Source organism: Triticum aestivum, chromosome 2B (genome assembly GCF_018294505.1).
Source record: "Triticum aestivum cultivar Chinese Spring chromosome 2B, IWGSC CS RefSeq v2.1, whole genome shotgun sequence".
NCBI lineage: Eukaryota > Viridiplantae > Streptophyta > Magnoliopsida > Poales > Poaceae > Triticum > Triticum aestivum.
The window spans coordinates 85,329,916-85,338,256 of NC_057798.1; the positions used below are offsets into that span (position 1 = coordinate 85,329,916).

Sequence of the window (8,341 nt, forward strand, 5' to 3'; positions counted from 1 at the left end):
TTTGAAAACATTCTCATTTATTACGATTTTGAGAACATTGTTTTGAATCAGGGAATATTTTTAAATTTTGTGAATAATTTTTAAAATTTACTATCATTTCTAAAATAAATTTATTTTTCAAAATGCATGAAGATTTTTTAAATCAATGAAAAAAATCGTGACTTTGGGGACATTTTTTTGTTTGCTCTTTCTAAATGTTTTTAGACATTTCAAAAAAATTCATGAATGTCTTTCAAATTCTCCTACATTTTTTGAATACGCGAACATTTTATAGTTTCCTGGACATTTTTCAAAATCATTAACATTTTTGAATTCGTGAGCATTTTATGATTTCTCAAATATTTTCAAACTCGATATTTTTTGGAATACCGTATTATTCTAAAGAAGAAGAAAAAATAAAAACAGAAAAGAAAAAAAGAAATGAGAAAAACAGGGGTGTCTCTTCCTGTACATGGGGGGGGGGGCCCAAAAACGCTTGCTGTTGGAGCGGGGGTGCGCGTTTCCTTCCTATTTGGCGCGTAGGTCGCCAGATAGGATGTCCCGAATTTTGGATGTATCGTCTGCAACTGCGCTCGTGCTCAGTATAGGACTTTCGAACTTGTCCAAAAACCTATAGCCGCGGTGTTAGACATATCCCGGTAAAATGTTGACCACCTCTCGCGACTGGCGACTTCGAGCGAACCTGCTCTGACCGCCACCGCCGCTGCCGCCGGCCTCCTCCGGAGGCTCAGCTCCCGGCCGCTCCTGCTCGGGTGGGGGGTCGCATCGCTCCCCATGGCTACCCCTCTCTAGCAGCTCGCGCAAGCATCCCCTCTCCAGGCGGCGCGCTTACGAAGAGCAGCGGCTGGATCTTATCCTCTGCCTCCCCACTCCGGTGAGTTGTTGCAGCAATTTGCCCCTCTGGTTTGACCGGAGGTGGCCCTTTTATCTGCTCCTTACCCCCCCCCCCCCCGCCTGAACCATTGGAAGGTGCTCGGGCTGGCTGTATCGAGAGGATCTATTCCCGTGGCTCTGCATCTGGCATGTCATCTGGTGCCAGCAAGATGCCGTTAGGGGAGAAGCAGAATGCTGCAGTGGGGAAGGAGCCTGTTGAGAAGGCGGAAGGGGTGGACTCCATGATGGGGCGCCTTAACCTCCTTGCGGACGACACTGATTTTGTGGAGATGAGTGATGATGAGGAAGGGGATTGCTCGGTGCCGGTGAAGTGGTCGCTGCTCGGGATGATTCTCTCGCCCTCTGTGATTCATATCAGCACCACCACGTCGGCAATGCGCCCGGCCTGGGGAAATCCCAGGGGGCTCAAGCTCAGGAACGTTCGAGACAATGTGTTTGTGGCTGATTTCGCGAACAAGTTTGACAGAGATAGGGCTCAAGAGGGGACACCATGGATGATGGGTAAACATGCGGTTCTCCTTCAAGACTACGATCCCTGGCTTCGCCCGTCAGATATCAGGTTCGACTCAATGTCTATCTGGGTCAGAATCTTGAACCTTCCCTTTGAATGGATGAACAATCGCAAGGGCCTGAAGATTGCAAAACTGATCGACAAGAACTACACGGTGGATGTGGACGAGGGTGGCGATGCCTCAGGCTCCTTTCTGCGAGCCAGGGTGTCCATCCCTCTTAAAGGGCCCTTGCGCCGGTGGGTGACAATCAGGAAGGGCAGCGAGGATGTGAAATATGACCTACAGTATGAAAAACCCCCTTCTATTGCTTCAGTTGTGGCCTCATTGGGCATGGTGATCTAGAATGTCAGTCCCCAGCAGACCGAGACCAGTTTGGCAAGCTCCCCTTTGATAGAGGCTTGAGAGCCCTAGAGGAGAGAAGAAAGCGGCTGCAATCCTTTGGGCAGGCTGCTGTTTCGGCTTCCTGTAGCAGTGATAACAAAGACAGAGGAGGGGGAAGCCGTGGCTCCGTCCCTGAGTCTGCCACGAGCAGAACTTCTCGTGAAACAGGGGTGAATGAGACTGTGAAGCCTGGCGAGCAAGAGGCGACTTCACCACTTGCAAAAAACAAACCTGTCCCAGGAAGAAACAAAGTTTCCGAGATTGCAAAGAAATTATTCTCTACGGACCCGGAGATGCCGGAAAAATATGTACGCAAGAGAAAACTAGAATCTAGGGCTGGGAGTAAAGGAGATGGGGCTGCTAAGGGGAAGCTTTCTGCTGCCCCCCTGCAAGGTTCAGACCTCTCTCTGGTCGTCGTGGGCAAGGGCTTAGAGGGAGGGCCCAGTCTCCCGCTCACTGGTTTGGACAAGGACGAAGAGCTGACAAAAAACACAAGAATGACCAGTTCTGTTTCCAAAGCCAGGGGAATCAAAAGGGGGTGGGTAGAGATCAAGTTGCAACAAGCACAGACGCGGGGCTGCCTATTCAGCCCTGCAGTAAGCAATGAAGGTCGTCGCTTTCAACTGCCGGGGGTTTGGGAACCAGCCGGCAGTCGAGGGCCTTCTGGAGCTACAGAAGGCTGAAGACCCTGACATCCTCTTTCTTTCAGAAACAAAGCTGGACAGGGAGAGGATGAAGCGAATTAAGGTGTTGTTGGGAATGCCCAACATGGAGGTAAAGGACTGTGAGGGGCAAAGCGGTGGCTTGGCCCTTCTCTGGAAGAAGGATGTAAATGTAAGAGTGAACCCTGGGATGTCGCGCTACCACATCGATGCCGACGTCACTGGGGAGGATGGGTTCGTCTGGAGGCTTACTAGTATTTATGGTGAACCGAAGCACAGGGAGAAAGAGAAGACTTGGAAACTCTTGCGCATCCTTCATGGACGTTCCTCTCTGCCTTGGATGTGTTTTGGTGACTTCAATGAGATCCTCTTCACAAGTGAGAAGCAGGGGGGTCCGGATAGATCCCATGCCTGCATGGATAAATTTCAGAGTGCTCTGGAGTTCTGTGAGCTCGAGGATTTGGGCTTCGTGGGGGATCCTTACACTTGGCGCAATCACAGTCACCGAGCGGACTCTTACATTAAGGAGAGGCTTGATCGGGCTATCGCAAACTTGGGATGGCGCTCCCATTTCCCGGCCTACAAGGAAATCAATGGGGATCCAAGGCACTCCGATCACAGACCCGTGATTGTGGTTTTGGAACCGGAATACCGGGGCAATAGCACTGGGTGCGTGTTTGAACAACCAAAATTCGAGGCAAGGTGGCTTGAGGAGGAGCAATGCGATGAGGTGGTGCGCAATGCCTGGCACTTGGCAATGCTGACTGGCGATAGAGGGTTAGCTGCCACAATCAAAAGAGTGGGGATGGAACTGCACACATGGAGCAAAGAGGCCTTGGGCGATCTAAAGAACCGTATCAAGAAGGTCAAGAAGGAGCTCAATCGCTGCAGGAAAAGAGCCATCTCCCAGGAGCAAGTCTCTCTTGAGCAGATGCTAAGGTACAAGCTTGAGAGACTGCAAGACCAAAAAAATACTTATTGGAAGCAGCGAGCGAAGGCTCATTGGCTGCATGATGGAGATCGAAACACTAGCTTCTTCCACGCTTGCGCCTCGGAGAGGCGCAGGATGAACTTGATCAAATCTCTCAAGAATGACGAGGGCGGTGTGGTGGAGGGGGAGGAGGAGCTGAGAACCTTTATCACTAACTACTACTCCCTCCGTTCCAAAATAGATGACTCAACTTTGTACTAACTTTAGTACAAAGTTGAGTCATCTATTTTGGAACGGAGGGAGTACAAGCAGCTTTTCTCTTCTCGTGCAGGAACTAGAGCGGATGAGCTCCTTGACAAGGTCTCCCCCATTGTTACTGCTGAGATGAATGTCTTCCTTAAGAGACCTTTCACCATTGAAGAAATAAAATTGGCTCTTAATTCCATGAGTGATTTGAAGGCCCCGGGTCTAGATGGCATGCCAGCGGTCTTTTATAAGCGCTTCTGGGATCTAGTAGGGGAAGTTGTGCAGGGCGAAGTTCTCGAGGTTCTAAATGGTGGCCAAATTCCAGCGGGCTGGAACGAAATGGTCATTGTCTTGATCCCCAAAGTCAAGAATCCAACCCACCTTAAGGAGTTGCGGCCGATCAGCCTTTGCAACGTGGTGTTTAAGATTGTCACAAAGGTGATTGCTTGTCGGATGAAGGAGGTGCTTGATGTGGTCATTTCTCCTAGCCAGAGTGCCTTTGTCTCTGGACGGCTGATTACCGACAATATTCTGATCGCTTATGAGACCACCCATTTCATGCGCCAGAGAAAGGGAGGTAGAGATGGGCTTGCAGCAGTCAAGCTGGATATGAGTAAGGCTTTTGACCGTGTTGAATGGCCTTTCTTGGAGAAGATAATGCTGAAACTAGGCTTCTCTAATAGCTGGGTGCAACTGGTGATGCGTTGTGTGACCACGGTCACATACAGGGTTAAGGTGAACAAGAATCTGACTGAGGTGGTGGTGCCTCAATGTGGCCTGAGGCAAGGGTGTCCTCTATCACCTTACCTTTTCATCTTGTGTGCTGAGGGGCTCTCGGCTCTCTTCCACCGGGCTGAGGAGGATGGATCCCTGCAGGGAGTTCAGGTTTGCCCTACGGCTCCCAAGATAAACCACCTCTTCTTCGCAGATGACTCCTTGATCTTTATGAAGGCGAATGAGCCAAGTGCTCGTAGGCTCCAAGAAATCCTTGCTCTCTACGAGGATGCGTCTGGCCAAATGATAAACAAGGAAAAGTTTGCTGTTATGTTCAGCAAGGGAACTTCTCAGCGAGCAAAAAGGAATTTTCAGAGGATTTTACAAATTCGAGACAAAGCTTTCAATGAAAGAAACCTTGGTCTGCCAATTTTCTTGGGTAGATCAAAAGCCAAGGCCTTTGAGTATCTTAAAGAGAGAATCTGGAAGTTGATCCAAGGGTGGAAGGAGAAATTCTTATCTAGAGCAGGGAAGGAGATCTTGGTTAAAGCCGTGGCCCAGGCGATCCCCATCTATGCCATGTCCTGCTTTGACATCACGAAATCTTTCTGCGATGAAATTAGCTCAATGGTCTGTCGCTATTGGTGGAATAATCAAGATGAGGAGCGGCACCACTGGTTGAGCTGGCAGTGTCTTACAAAGCCGAAAACTGAGGGTGGCCTTGGCCTTCGGGATCTCCACATCTTTAACCTGGCCATGTTGGCTAGACAAGGTTGGCGACTACTTCAAGACCCCGAGTCTCTTTGTGGGAGGGTGCTGCGGGCTAAATATTTCCCTGACGGGAAGCTTCTGGACGCTGTTCCCGCCCCTGGCATATCATACAGTTGGCGCAGCATCCTAAAAGGGGTGGACTTATTGAAGGAAGGGATTATCTGGAGAGTGGGGGATGGGACTAACATCAAGGTGTGGGAAGATCCTTGGATCCCCGAGGGCGATACAAGGAGGCCTAGATCTCTCCCTGGGCGCTCCCCAATCACTCTTGTAGCAGATTTGCTCAATCCAAACACCGAGGGCTGGGACGAGGCGTTGGTCCGTGATCTCTTTCAGGAGGAAGACGCAAAGGCCATTCTCTCCATTAGCATCTGCGAAGGGATGGAGGATAATTTTGCTTGGCATTTTGATCGGCATGGCATCTTCTCCGTCAAGTCTGCTTATAAGATTGGTGTTATGCTGCGCGATAGAAGGCTGGGAAGAGATGCTGCAAGCTCTAAGGAAAATTCTGCTAACAGCACTGTCAAATTTGATTGGAAGCATGTCTGGTCCCTGAAGGCCACCAACAAAATAAAGATGTTTGTGTGGCGCCTTGCCCACAATAGTCTGGCTAACCGCATGAAAATAAAAAAGCTAGGCGTGGACTTGGACACTAGATGCCCTGTTTGCCATAGGTTAAATGAAGATGGAGGGCACACCTTCCTGAAGTGCAAGAAAGCTAAAGAATGATGGAACATTTTGGCTTTGGGAGAGACCCGGGAAAAGCTCATGCTCTGTAATTCAGCCCACTCCATGCTTCAGGAGCTGTGGAGGTGTGATGAAGACACACAGCTGAAGGCCGTGACCTTTATGTGGGAATGGTGGAATGTTCGCAACAAGGCCAATGCTGGTGAGGCGGCTCCTAAGCCTCAAGCGGTTTGTCACCGGGTGGAGAAGATGCTGATTGAGTCCCTGGGCTTGCGCAAACCAAACAAGCCTCCTAGGCCACCAGACATTCACAAATGGAGCAAGCCCCCCGTGCATCATGTGAAGGTTAACTTCGACGGTGCCTTTGATGAAAATACATGTGCAGGGGGCTGGGGCTATGTGGTCCGTGATTAGGCTGGCGAATTTATCGCTGCTGGTGCGGGCAAGTCCGTGAACCTGAAATGTGCTTTGCAATCTGAATCTGTAGCCTGCCTTGCTGCCATTGATGGGGCGATCGGGATTGGGGCAAATCGAATCATCTTCGAGTCTGACTCCCCAACCCTTATACAGGCTTTGAAGAGCAACGATTATGACAAGGCAACCATTGGTGTGTTGGTGAAGGAAGCTAGAAGCCTATGCATCCTAAACTTTGATTCCTATGTTTTTCTTTCAGCCGACGCACTTGTAACTCTGTTGCCCATGAGCTTGCCAAGCTGGGCGTTCATTCTGGGCCTGATGACTCCTTCTGGGAGGCCTCTGCCCCCAATTGCATTGTAAAACTGTTAGCCAGTGACATTGCTGTGCTTGAAGTTTAATGGAATTTCCATGTTCCCGTAAAAAAAAACCTATAGCCGCCGCGACATTCAGTCGCCTCCACTCGTCCTTCGTCTCCGACGACGGCGAGTTCGTTCTCCGTCTCCCTCCTCTCCGGTGAGTTGTCCACTCCTCCCTCGACCCCGACCCACCCTCCTCCTCAGTCCACAAGCTGCTGCTTCGCGGGCTGGCATCCCTCTAACCCTGCCACCAACCCCGAAACCGAACCCTAGCTAGCTCGCCGGATGCGCGGACAGGAAGGCATCGGCGATCTCATGATGAGTTCCAGTCGCATGCACGGCGCGTAGTATTCCCGATTTACTTTTAAATGTTGCTTAGCTTCTGATCGGTGACTGATTCGTATTATGCGATTGGATTGTGTGCCTTCTCGTTCGGCGAGTCAGATTTTTTCCCTCGATGTTTCTCTGTGGGATACATCTCTTGCTTCCTTGTTCCTGTCCCGAATTTGGCAGGAACCAACCTGTGGATGTAACACCATGCAGCACAAACTATAATTAGCCTCTCATCTCCTACTACATATAAGGCTAGCTTTGTACTAATTCAATAACCATCGTCATATGCTTTGAACTAACTATATTAGAGCATCTCCAACAGGCGCGGCAAAACGGGCGCCCGCGTGGTAAAATCAGTTTTTCGCGCGCGCCGGTTGGTTCCGCGCGCTCCAGCGGTGGCGGGAAGTTACCGCGCGCGGGAAGCGTTTGCGCGCGCGCGGTAGAAAGCGGCACGCGGCGCGCTAGATTTGACGCGCCGCTTCGCGCACGCCTATAAAGTCCCGCGCTTCGCCACGCGCCCTTCTCCTCGCAATCTCGCCGCTCCGCACCCCACCGCTTCGCCGCGTCGCCGCTTTCTACGCCACCACCGCGCCACCATGCCGCCGCGCCGCCGGGGTGCTTCGGGCTTTCGCGGCGTCCGCGAGCGCCCCAACGGCTGGTACTCCGCCGAGATACGGGCCGGCGACGTCCGGCTCGGCCTCGGGACGTTCCGGAGCGCGCGCGAGGCGGCCCGCGCGTACGACGCGGCGGCGTGGCGCTTGGAGAGGCCCCGGTCCCAGATGAATTTCCGGGACGTCTTCACGCGCGAGGAGGCGCAGCGCCTCGCCCCTCCGCCGCGTCTCATCACGGACATGGACCGTGCCGACCACGCTCGGCGGCAGCGCCGTCTCCTCGTCGCCGAGGAGGACGAGCGAGCCATGGCGGAGTGGCGCCGTCGCCACCCAAAGGACGTCGACGCCGAGCGTGCCTACTGGGCGGAGAGGACGAGCAAGGCGCCGCTCGGAGCGGGCGGACCGGCGTCGGCGGAAGGCAGTGGCGAACGAGCAGTGCGACATCGTCTCCGCAGGTGGGAGGTCGTTCTTCACCTCGGACGATGAACGTTGGGACGACGTATGGCTCTCAACCTCGGACGACACCGACGAGGATGACGATGGTGATGGTAGCGACTTAGAGTAGTTTTCTATCTATGTATGCCGTAGTAGTTTTTATCTATCTATCTATGTATGTCGAACTATCTATCATCTATGCCGTAGTAGTTGCACCGATGTAAAATATCTATGTATCGCTTTTTTTATCTACGCAATTTTAATTAAAAAATATTGTAGAATGAGCGCGGGCGCTGCATTTTACCGCGCCTGCTGGAGCTGCGCGCGCGCGGCTTTTCAGCGCGGATGCTGGAGCAAACGCTGCGCGCCGCGCCAAACCAGGCGATGGGCG

The 8,341-nt window shown here is 51.9% G+C and overlaps 1 pseudogene; it reads left to right on the forward strand.

The window, feature by feature from the left end:
* The first annotated feature begins 7,494 nt into the window (after positions 1-7,494).
* LOC123038996 (AP2-like ethylene-responsive transcription factor CRL5) lies at positions 7,495-8,080 on the forward strand (annotated as a pseudogene).
* Positions 8,081-8,341: the final 261 nt, after the last annotated feature.